Source organism: Canis lupus, chromosome 26, assembly GCF_003254725.2.
Source record: "Canis lupus dingo isolate Sandy chromosome 26, ASM325472v2, whole genome shotgun sequence".
NCBI lineage: Eukaryota > Metazoa > Chordata > Mammalia > Carnivora > Canidae > Canis > Canis lupus.
The window spans coordinates 32,459,379-32,472,153 of record NC_064268.1 but is presented as its reverse complement, the minus strand read 5'-3'; the positions used below and the strand labels follow the sequence as shown (position 1 = coordinate 32,472,153).

General features: G+C 40.1%; 1 long non-coding RNA gene across 1 annotated transcript; it reads right to left on the bottom strand.

Annotated features, from left to right (window-relative positions):
• Nucleotides 1–3,158: 3,158 nt before the first annotated feature.
• On the bottom strand, nucleotides 3,159–12,739 carry LOC125753734 (uncharacterized). The gene is made up of 2 exons (XR_007406192.1): nucleotides 12,613–12,739; nucleotides 3,159–3,718 (listed from the first exon to the last, which is right to left on the bottom strand). It is a non-coding gene; the product is annotated as an uncharacterized LOC125753734 (long non-coding RNA).
• Nucleotides 12,740–12,775: the final 36 nt, after the last annotated feature.

Genomic DNA, 12,775 nt, shown 5'->3' with positions numbered 1-12,775 from the left:
TTTAGGTAATGGCCTTCATGGCTTTGTTCCCAAATATAACTGGCAAGATTCTTGTAGGTCCCCAGTTTAAAATGCTGAGAGAAAGGTCTATATGGTTCTGCTCATCCTCAGAGAAATCAGGTGCCTCTGAGTTTTTGGTCACCCTACGGTATGGGGATTGGCTGGGGCCACGGCAGGTGCATGACCCCCCAGGGTTTGCATGGGTGGGAGAGAAAAGTAAAGGACTGACATGGTTCAAGCATGTCTCCATCCATTCAAGCAAGCAAAATATTACAACCCAGTCACGTTCTATGCACACTGACTAAAATAGTGAAACCAGATAAAACTCCCTACCCTCACGAAGTTTACATCCTAAACAAAAATAACCACATATGAGGAGTTAAGTGAATGTCATATGGTTGAGATTACAGAGAAAAATGAAGCACTGGCAGGCGATCAAAAAGAGGTGGTAAGTTCTGACCAAGGCAGATGGGGAGATGTGTGACCTGAGTAAATATGGAACAGAAGTGAGGCAGATAAACCTTTTCGGGAAGAGGGAGAGTTAAGTGTATGAGGGTTCAGAGGAACGATGTCTGGAAGAGCTGAAGGAGTAGCAAGAAAGCCATAGAGTCTGAAGGAGGTGAGCCCCACAGAGATGGCCGAGGACCAGGACTCTAGAGACCATCGTGATTACCCGGGTTTTTATCCAGAGTGACAGAGAGATAGACCCTGGAGGGTTTCCACACAAAGGGGTGACATGGTTTTCCTATTGTTTTACCAAATTTCCACCCTCTACACTGGGTTGTGGATAAAATGCAGGAGTTTTGGGGAAAGCAGACATGAATTAGGAGCTGGTTGAAAGGATTTCCATGGGAGCTGAGGAGGAGTAGGGCCAGGCCGAGGGGATGGGGCCAAACATACTTCGGAGGGAGAATCAGTAAGATCTGCTGATGGGCCTGTGCACCATCTGTGGCGGAGGGAAGGTGGTCAGGATCCCCCAGGTAGGTGGTGGCTGTGCCACGGGGAGGACAGAGTTGCTACACACTGGGCGGGAAGACCCAAGAGGCAACTGGAAAGAGAGAACCATGGGAAGCTCAGTCTTGATGAGACTTTGAGATCAGGGGCAGAGACGTCTCTAGGCAACTGGGTGTAAACTTGCAGGAATGAGTCTGTGCTGAAAAAAGAAGTTTGGGAGGATGATGGTACAGACCGGGCTGGAGGGGGGTAATGTTCTCAGACTGGGAGAGGCCATCAGGGGACACGTGCACAGCACAGAGAAGCCGTCCACACCGCACATGGGGTCGCGGGGGCAGAGGGCAGCTCAGCTTGGAAGGAGGAGGCGGGGACAGGCATGACAGGGTGGCGTTCTGATAAACCTGGCTTCCTCCCCTGGAAGGACTTCAAATAAATGCTCTCTGGATTGTAATTTACCTTAAGCAAAATTCTGGGAATAGAAACGATTAGGAATTCTTTGAATATATCACCCTGTCTCTTATTCAGGTGATTTGCAGCATTTCATCATGTTTCACCCGGACGCCTCCTCCCCAGCAATCATGTATCCCACAGCCTCCGTCCCCGGCAGTTCCCATCTTCCTGAGAAGGGAGTAGAAAGTACATCCTACAGCTTCCATCCCCAGTAGGTTCATCTTTACTAACATGTCCTTTCCAACGACCACCCAGCTGCTTCATAAGCAGGGCTTGCTGATGTGCCCCGACCTTCAGGGCTGGTAGCCCTTCAGGACTGCTTCTCCTCAACCTTCTGTCCACTGCCCTGCTTTCCCATGTTTCATCCTGATTTGTCTTATTATTATTATTTTTAAAGATTTACTTATTTTAAGAGAGAACACGAGTGAGTGAGATCACGCACTTGGAGGGGGCAGAGGGAGAAGGAGAAGTAGGCGCCATACCCAGCGCAGAGCCCAACACGGGACCCCAGGATCATGATCTGACCCGAAACCAGGAGCCGGCTGCTCAATGGACTGAGCCACCCAGGTGTCCCAGGGCTTCCTATTTTTAATCAAATAATCTCTTTGCTATTTTGTGCCACAGCAAGCACGGTAATGCTATATTGATAGATTAGCTATGCCCACGGCCTGATAAAACATCCCAAAGCCTGGTTGACTCATCTATGGTGCCCAGAAGTGGACTCCTACTTTCCAGGGAGCATCCCTCACTGTTTGGGGCTGCCGCCAACCACTTGGAGGCTCCCAGAGTGCCATTCATCATCACACTCTATAAAACGAAGGGCGAACCATTTTACTGTGAGAATAACTGTATAACACCACTTCACAGCCCAGAGCCAGAGTTGAACTATGGCAATTCCTACACCTTCTTGTCAGTCCTGCACTCTATAAATCACACTTATATCATTGCCGAGAACATCCAGCTATAATTTACACTACCTTCAAAACTCATAGGTGGAAAATCGAATTTTTTTTGCGACTCCTACTTTACTTGCGATGGTAAACTGTGATACTCCGGTTTTCTTGTCCCATGATGTGCTTTATCCCCCCTTTTGTTGAAAATCCTAATGATTTCTATAATAGTTTAGTTTGCCTTTATTCACCAGACTATATGAGAAAAGAGTAAAATCTCTTATAAACATCTGAAATTTAGAAAAAATGTTTCTTTTAAGATTATACATAAATCCAGGCCAAAATGATTGTATTTTGTTACATTGTGTTTTGTTATATTAATATAAAAATAGTTTATAGTAGTGCTTGTTCTGTCTCCTGTGGATGACATCAATAGGCATTAGAGGACATGTCATGATTAATGTATAAAGAGATGTGGGGTACTATAAAACCAGACCAAAGACTATTTCAAAAAACAATCCCTACAGGGAAAAAAAAATAAAAAATAAACATATCAAAACCCCAAAAGGCAAAAATGGCTATGATGCCAGATTAACAAACCTTGACTAAAATAACAAATAACCTGCTATTGTTGGACACTTAACGCTACACCACAGCTCATTTGTCATCTAACCCACACAAAGGAAACATATAAATAATGGCTGTGATCAAAGATCTAAACAGTTGTGGACAGGAAAAAGCATCAGAGACAAATGAGCAGGTCAGGTGATTCCAAAGAGAGAAGCGCTATATTTTTATTCATTAGGATGAAGAGTCAATGCTCATTTGCCAACAGCTTGTGTCGGAAGCATCCTCTCCCAGTGCGGGGGGTGGGGTGGGGTGTCTGTGGCAGTCAGCAATGGAGGATGTAGAAATTCAGTTCTTCAGTTCTGTAGTTGACTGTGCTATCTTCCTAGGGTCAACCTGTCCGTTCATCCTCTCTCACAATTTTAATTTGAGGTACACATGGATCCAGGAAGGCTTACCCCAGTCCTTACTGCAAAGTGAAGGCAGGTTCCATGGATGCAACCACTTGCATCCCTCTGAATAATTCAGTGTTGAACACGCGGTCAAGCTGAAAGCTTCGAATCTCAGGACCTTTCCAGGGAGGACAGGGGGCGGGGGAAGATCCACTTCTGAACCATCTTGGCATGCATCCCCTGCGCTGTGCATTTCCTCTTTTTTAACTCTGGGATCAGCAAGTTTATATTGCAGTGTAAGCCAGGATACGTAGTTCGTTGCCTTTTTTTGCAAACAAGAATGCCCTAAACCGAGGTAGGTCTACCCTGGCTGTTAGTTGTCCTCTGAGCCAACGGTGTAGGTGACAAAGGAGGCAGACCCCAGAGCACGCTGGTAAACGAGAGAGACTGATGGCTTATTAGAACCTGCAAGGAGGAATGAAAGGACTACAGTGGAAATTCTTTTTAGGTAAGCTGAAGGACGTTTACCTAAGAAAATGCAAAGCTATACAGTATGTGGAGGTATCCTTAAAAGTAGGCCAAGGACTAATGAACTGTTAGTTTTTACCTCAGAGATAATTAACCTCAGCCAGGGTAGTTACTACAATTATAGTCTCCTGAATGGATAAATAAAAAGTAACCACTGATGGCTCAAGCAAGTCTAAATTATGCACATTAATACAAACACACGGTAGGTTATATGTTAGATTCTTGAGGACAAAATTAGGGGGTAAGTCCCACAGGTTTGCTTCAACGACAGGATGTGCTGCATTTCCAGTTCACATAAATCATCATCCTTGGGTTGTAAGGATGACCTCATGTCCCACTGTTATAAATAGCAGCTTCAATGGAATTTCATGTATACCATTTAACGTGTATCTGGTTATTTCACCGGCAAACCTGCATACGTGGAATTAAGCGTACACATTGTTTAAGGTTACATAAGTCCATTCAAACATCTGCCAACAATAGGAATAATAAATGTTTTGAAAATTTGGAAGATCAAAATGTATCTCCTATCTGTATTTTAATCTGTGAAAAATAAATTTTTAGGATATTACATAATTGAACTATAAGCCTAAATCAAACAGATCTTTGGAGTCAAAATTTATTTTTTTTTAATTTTATTTATTTATTCATGAGAGACACACACACACACAGAGAGAGAGAGGTAGAGACACAGGCAGAGGGAGAAGCAGGCTCTAGGCAGGGAGCCCAACGTGGGACTCGATCCCTGGTCTCCAGGATCATGCCCTGGGCTGAAGGCGGTGCTAAACCTCTGAGCCACCCAAGCTGCCAAAATTGAAAAATTTTGATCACATATAACAAACACTAGGGCACTCATCAAAAATTCCAATGGGAATTTTTAAAAATTTTAATTGCACAAAGAATATTCGGGTCTATATGCTATGGGCAGGGCTAGCAATTTCCTGTGTTGGCTGCTGTCCTGTGCTGTCCAATAGAAATGTGGCTCTTCACATGAAAATGCAATTCCTCAGTTGGACCAGCCATATTTCAGGTGCTTAATAGACTCATTTTTTTTTCTAATGGCTACTCACTCTATGAAGCAGCACAAATATAGAAAATTTCCATCCATATGGTAAGCTATACTGGACAGTGTGATCCAGTTGTGTCTGAAAAGCATTTAGCTAACCATTCTTCTCTTTCTCCAATTCTTTTATTTGTTCAAGAAAAACAGATCAAGGCCCCAGTGCCTTCTGGACACTAGAATTTGGTCATGCAGAAAACCACCCCCTGCACTCACACCGCCTGCATCAAATGGGTAAGCAACTAAATACACATGTAATGTTTCGAGCGATACGTGCTTTGCAGGAGCAGGTAGATAGTAAGTGGCATGGGAGACAGAGAGTATCATCCTGGGTGGGTGGAGATCTGAACGCAGAGGGGGGAGTCTCTGAAGAGTGGGTAGACAGAGAAGCCTCCATGGGGAGGGAATAGGAGGTAACCGCAATGGTGTGAGGCAGGATACTCCCAACCGTGGGTCAAGGAAGAGCAATACACCCCGTGCGACCAAAGGGATAGAGTGACACAGGGGCAAGATCACGTCCGTGTTTGTCTTTGAAGTCTTGGTCAGGACTCCAGATTACACATGAAGACATAACAGAAAGTCCCTGGAAGGTTCTGAGCATGGGGTTAAGCGCCATAATAGGATAGACTTTTTGACAGCATTACTCTGTTGTGTGGAGGACAGGGTGAGGTGGGTGTAGGCAGGAATGGGCAGAGAAACAAGAGAGCCTTCTGGACAGGTGGCTAGGTGACCGGCGGTGCTACCTGCACCAATATGGGAGCACCAGAAGTCCAGAGAGGAAAAGACTTAAGAATAATGTGTGTTTTTCTCTCTTGATCGTATCTTCTTTGCGTCTGCTCTAGTTTTGGGCCACGGACGCAGAGTCTGAGGCTTGCAGTACTCATGATGATTGTGTCCCCTGAGCTGCAGTCCCAGGGCTGTCTCTTCTGACTTATGGCCAGTAGGGGAAGAGCTTGCCAGCTCTCAGAGGCACCGGGCTACACCAGAGTCATTTCAAAACCCATGTTTGCAACTTTCAAAACTTACGTTTGCAGCTTCCCTATTCATCAATAGGTTCAAGAAAACAACTGTCTTCGTGTCTTTCCTCATGAGAATAATTTCCTAGTAACATTGATACAGACCTCTCCACATTGTTTATCTCGATGATCATTTTTTCTTCTGCCAATTATAAAGTGACTGTTTCCTGGGGGGGTCTTCTTTTTCAAGGTCAGGGTCATCACAGATGCTGTTTTCTATGCCCGTTTTCTTCTTTTCATAGCACGTCACATATTGCGTGGTAACAACGAATCCAGTAAGAAGTCAAATAATCAAGGAAGACGCTATGAAATCGTTCATTCACAGAATGTTTGAGCGAATATGCAAATGTAAATGCTCAAAGAATCTTAATTTTTTTGTTGGTAATACTGGAAATTGACCTAACTCACCAGCCAGCTATTTATTAATTCTTTAAATACAGACCATGATATATCTAATTTAATCCATTCTTGAAGTATGTGGTCCTTATGGTAGTTTATTTTCTACCATGTATCAGACAAATTTAAGTCTACCTAGATGGTGGTTTTTTGCTGATTTCCCTAATGGTGTTTTGTATGTTCCAAACTGTCCCTACATTTTTTTTTGATTTTTTAAAAATTTTTATTTATTTATGATAGTCACAGAGAGAGAAAGAGAGAGAGGCAGAGACATAGGGAGAGGGAGAAGCAGGCTCCATGCACCGGGAGCCTGATGTGGGATTTGATCCTGGGTCTCCAGGATCGCGCCCTGGGCCAAAGGCAGGTGCCAAACCGCTGCGCCACCCAGGGATCCCTGTCCCTACATTTGAAACAGCTTCTTTTTTCTTTCATAACCCTCCCTTTTTTTTTTATAACTCCCATATGCATTCTTTTCAATGAAAATTATCTGTTTGATATCTGCCTCAGAATATGAAAAAAAAAAAATAAGTGGCCTATTCCTCCTACTTGTACTCAGTATAAAATCCCTGCCTTTAATCGATGGATCCCATCCCTACTCATCTTGTGAGGAGGACATAAACCGTGTTTTATACCATGCCCATTATCCTCATTGCTCAAGTAATCCAGAACATAAGACAACAATAAATAAGCCCTCTCTATGGATTCAACACTAATCCTCTTTATTCTCTATTCTATTGAAATTTCGTCACTAAAATCCCTCTTTTGTCTCAAATTCAAACCCTGCCACTTCAAGTCTTTTTTATTGACATCACTTTTTTTTTTATCTCTGTTGACCACAAACTGTTTATCTCTTTGAGAAACTTTTAATGTCCTCTTGCTTTCCATCAGTTATTTTTACACAGACCATCCTGTCTGTCATATTCTTTTCCCAAATCTGTGCTACTTATGTCTGCACAAGAAATAAACATTTCAAGGAATAAACATTTTCAAACAACATAGACGCTGTGCTCTTCTGTGGTTTAATCTCCCCTATCAAGTCCTCACTGCTCAAGTATCTCTGCATGTTCCTGGGTGCAGAGTCTCATGCTCCGACTTCAAGACATGCATTTTATAAATACTGTCCTAACTAAAAGTAAAATAACAGATATAAATGTTGAGAGGCCTTTATGTGCCAGACATGGTACTAATATTAACTCTGCTCCTTTCCCCCCAGAATCTTTGATTCCTCTCCGTATTGTCCAAAAGAGTAGGCTGGACATAAAAATTATAATTGCTCAAGCTTAGAGAGCTACAGACCTGCTCTCTAACGAAGCAACTCTACCCCTACATATATAACATTAAAAAAAATAAGAAAAATATACCTGCACGAAAGGCCTTTCCAAGAATAAGAAAACTGTCTTTGTAATAGTCAAACCATAGCAATAATGTAAATGTCAACTGGAGAACAAGAAAATGAACCATGGTATGCTCAGAAAATATTCTTCAGCAATATGGATGAGTGTATTAATGATACACACAAAAGTATGGATGAATTTCACAAACTCCATGTTGAGTAAAAGAAGTAAGAAACAAAGAGCATAAATTTTAATGTTGGATTTTATAGTTTCTTTTTTTAAATTTAATTTAATTTAAGGATGCCTGGGTGGCTCAGCGGTTGAGCGTCTGCCTTCTGCCCAGGGCGTGATCCTCAAGTCTCGGGACTGAGTCCCACATTGGGCTCCTTGCAGGGAGCCTGCTTCTCCCTCTGCCTATGTCTCTGCCTCTCTGTGTCTCTCATGAATAAATAAAATATTTTTTAAAAATTAATTTAAATTCAACTAACATATAATGTATCATTGGTTTCAGAGGTAGAGCTATGATTCATCAGTCTTATCCAACACCCAATGCTCAACTCATCACATGCCCTCCTTCATGCCCATCACCCAGTTATGCCATCCCCCCATCCTCTCCCCTCCCCTCCAGCAATCCTCAGTTTGTTTCCCTATGATTAAGAGACTCTTATGGTTTGTCTTTCTGATTTCATCTTGTTTGATCTTCCTTCTTTTCCCCTATGATCCTCTGTTTCTTAAATTCTATATATGAGTGGGATCATGTGATAACTGTCACTCTCTAGTGGACTTATTTCACTTAGCATAATACCCTCTAGTTCCATCCATGTTGTTGCAAATGGCAGATTTCAGTTTTTGATGGCTGAGTGATATTCCATTGCCATTTTATATGAGTTTCAATAAAAGGCTAACCTACTGTGATAGAGAAAATCCATTACTGACTGCTAGGTAGGGATCACCAGAAAAAAAAATGATGAATAGGTTATATATCTGAATTGTTATGGTAGTAACATGCGTATATTAATTAATGTAAGTGTATTAATTGGGCATTTAAAATCTGTATTTCACAGTGTTTTAATTCTACTTAATAAAAGTATCACAAGTATTTTTTACTTAAAATGCAATAGAACTCTATTACTTAGGATTGATCTTACAATTAATTATAGGTAGACAATAAGTCTAATAAGAATTAGGATAAATAAGCAAATGCTGAACATATTAAAAAATTTTTTTTTTAATTTTTATTTATTTATGATAGTCACAGAGAGAGAGAGAGAGAGGCAGAGACAGAGACACAGGCAGAGGGAGAAGCAGGCTCCATGCACCGGGAGCCCGACGTGGGATTCGATCCCGGGTCTCCAGGATCGCGCCCTGGGCCAAAGGCAGGCGCCAAACCGCTGCACCACCCAGGGTTCCCATATTAAAGATCATAAAAGACTCCTACCCAAAACTGAATATTCTTCAACTTGAAAAAAAAAGGAAGTAAGAATCAAAATATATTCTTTAATCTCTGCATTTTAATGAAATATTTTTATAATGGCTTTTCTTACTTGTGGGTTTCTGTTTATCTTTATTTACCATAAAATAATAAACTCCCAAAAAGCTGCAGAAACCCAGTTTGAGATTCCAAAGATCATCTTGCTATCAATTTATTTTTGCAACATCAGTGGTCAATTTTACTAGGTGAAGAAAAATCTTTTCATTAAAAATGAACATTTCTTCCAAAGTTCCATTCTAATTAGATGGAAGCATCTGATTCTACTTTCAAAAGATCCTTTAAGCAAAAGCTTCAGTGTATAAAAATTGAAGAAATTTGAATTAAGTTCTGGTAGTACAGAGCTTTATAAACTTAAGTTTTTTTTATAATCTATAAGTAATTTTGCAATCTTTATATGTGACTATTTAACAGATGTGAATATAGCCAATAAATGCAATTGCATTTATTTTTAAAGTTCAAATGTAATAGGCAAACACATAGAGGGTTTAATGTTTCAACAGTATGACAGTCCCAGCCTAATTCTTAAAATATTTAAAGAAGTCCTACAAAGATTAGAAAAAAATTTGAATGCAAATGTCTCTATTTAAAATAATGGAATTGGGGTGCCTGGGTGGCTCAGTGGGTTAAGTGTCAACTCTTGGTTGTGGTTCAGGTTCTGATCTCAGGGTCATGGGATAGTGCCTCGTGTTAGGCTCCGTGCTCAGCAGGGAGTCTGCTTACAGCTCTCTCTCCCTCTCCCTCCATCAGTCCCTCTCTCCTCTGTGTCTCTCTCTCAAATCTTTAAAGAAATATATAGACAATGAAATCAATTCAAATTTCTGCTTTCTTCATGAATACTCCCATTTTTTAGATTTCAACCAAATGACTTTTACAGAAGATTCTATAGTTTGAAGCACAAGGAATTTGGAATTTGGGGCACTAATAACTTTTAAATGCAGAGTGCACATTTTGAGGGAATGATAAGGTAACCCAAATGCCATTTTCTTCTTGATCTGTATATCTGGCCGAAGATAATTATAGGCCCAATATCTATTTTCAACCAAATAGATTGTAATCTCAGTCTCTATATAGGAAGCCAAATAATTGCTCAGAGTGTTATTCATATCTACCTCTCTTTCTATAACACTTGATGCAAAGACAGTGCCATGTTTGAGTCAGGAAAGATCGATGGATGCTGATGTTCTTGTTTCCTCCTCTTTAGCAAACAGTTACATGGAATTATGCAAACCAAGATGTGAATAAAGTTTAATCCCAAGTCTAGCAATTTTTTTTAAGATTTTATTTATTTATTCGAGAGCGACAGGGAGAGAAAATACACATGAGCAATGAGAAGGAGAAGAAGCAGACTTTCTGCTGAGCAGGGAGCCCAACATGGGACTTGATCCCAGGACCTTGGATCATGACCTGAGCTGAAGGCAGACACTTCACCAACTAAGCCACCCAGGTGCCCCTGGAATTTTATTTCTTATCTCTTCAGTAATCTTATCTTTAAGCTAAAAGATAAATATTAGAAAATTGCTTCTCCAATGTACAGTACTCAGCTTTTAAATATAAAAGCCCAACATAATAATACAGTATGTGTGGCAACAAACAAAATATCCCCATTAGTATGCCATAACTTGAGGAAAAGCCCATAAAAGCAATAAGCCTTCTGGAACCTCAGAATCAACTCTCTATTTAAGTTCGCAATAAAGTAAACTTTTGAGTCTCAAGTTTATATAGAGAAATGGACTTCAGATTAAAAAATCATGTGACCAGGGGATCCCTGGGTGGCTCAGTGGTTTAGTGCCTGCCTTCAGCCCAGGGTGTGATCCTGGAGTCCCAGGATTGAGTCCCACAACAAGCTCCCTGCATGGAGCCTGCTTATTCCTCTGCCTGTGTCCCTGCCTTTTTAGTTGTTTGGTTTTGCTTTTTTTTTTTTTTCTCTTGAGGTGAGTATACAGTAGACCTATATTTATTCTTTTATTAAGAACAGATTTAGGGCAGCCCTGGTGGCTCAGCAGTTTAGCGCCTGCCTTCAGCCCAGGGCGTGATCCTGGAGACCTGGGATCAAGTCCCACGTCGGGCTCCCTGCATGGAGCCTGCTTCTACCCCTGCCTGTGTCTCTGCCTCTCTCTCTCTCTGTGTCTCATGAATAAATAAATAAAATCTTAAAAAAAAAAAATCATGTGACTAAAAACTAGTAAAAAAAATCCAATTTTCTTTAGAGATTCCAATTTTCTCATTATTTAGGTTCCCATCTTTCAGAAGTTTTGTTTTTTTCATATTATTTGATTATTTTTAATTCATGTTACTCATCGAGTAGCTTTTCAATTGAATTAAATACGTGTATCTTTGTAATGTTTGTAGCAGAAACTCCACTAAAATGTGGAAAGGTCTGTAATGAAATAAAATTCTAGTAGTTGATACTAGTCAGTAGATGAATCCAGCTCTTCTCCTGTGTTCAAACACTAACAGGCTCAGAATTGTGGATTGGTAACCCTTGATTTGAATAGATGTATCTTATTTAAAGACTCACATTTTTATCTATATAAATAATACTATTGGTACTGTTACCTCCTTTACAGATTTGTTGAGTTCCTATTACCACAATTCTGCAGCCCATGGAATTTCCAGGATTTAGTAAAATGATGATCAGGTTCACATATTCTACACCATAATCACTTTCACTTGATGAACACTGGCTTCTCTCCAAAACTTTCAATATTAAGCCTCATGGTATCTGACTTTATGGGCTTTTTTGTTTTCCCTATCCAAATGACATATGAAAACAACCTTTTAACAATTTTAAAAAATTAAAGATACATTTAATGATGATTGAAAGTCTTCTTTCTGTACAACCATCTGAATAGTTTACTGTACAGGTTTCCAGACTTTGTGTTTTTCCTATTTACATGGATACATGCTATCTTGAGATCTTCTTTTCCACATAAATTGAATCTAATTACATGTATCTTTATGATGTTCCTCAATCATTTTTTATTGGTCACACAAACTTCCATAAATGTATATGAATGGACTTATTCAACTGATATATAGTTAAGTTTTAGGTCTTTGCTTTAGGGGGAAAAAACTGCAATTCTGTATGGGCTAGTCTTTGTGCAAACGTAAGCAGTTCTGGAGGAGAGATTTTTAGAAGTGTTATTATTCAATTAACGCCTGAATTTGTGTCTGAAATTCTTCCAAGCAGACGAGTGCTTTGACTTTTAGTTTTGATCATCAAATCACTGCAAATGTTACATGAATAATTTAAATAAATCACAGTTTAAAAACAAAAATCATCCTATAGTTAAAACTGACAAAATACCAGAAATGCTTACCCTCCTGACCTCTCTTTTTTCCTGTCCCTCTTCTATCACTCCTAATTTATTTCCAGCCAATTGTATTAACTTACAAGATCATTTTTTAATGAAAACTATAGATAATTCTTAAAATATGACTTAGCAAATATCAATCAACTTAATAATATATTGAATCAGATGTTCTAAAAATCCATCATCATGACGTCAGTTAAACATCCATTTATAACTTACTGGAAAACATATAATAATACAGTTATGTCTTAAGAACAGGCCATGTAGGAGGATCCTGGGAAAATGGGGTAGGAAGCACTGGGAATGTTTCCTTCTCTATACAAGCATTGCATGTGCAGAATGAATGTGATGCAAGAATGCTGGAATTCTGGAATCTACAGAA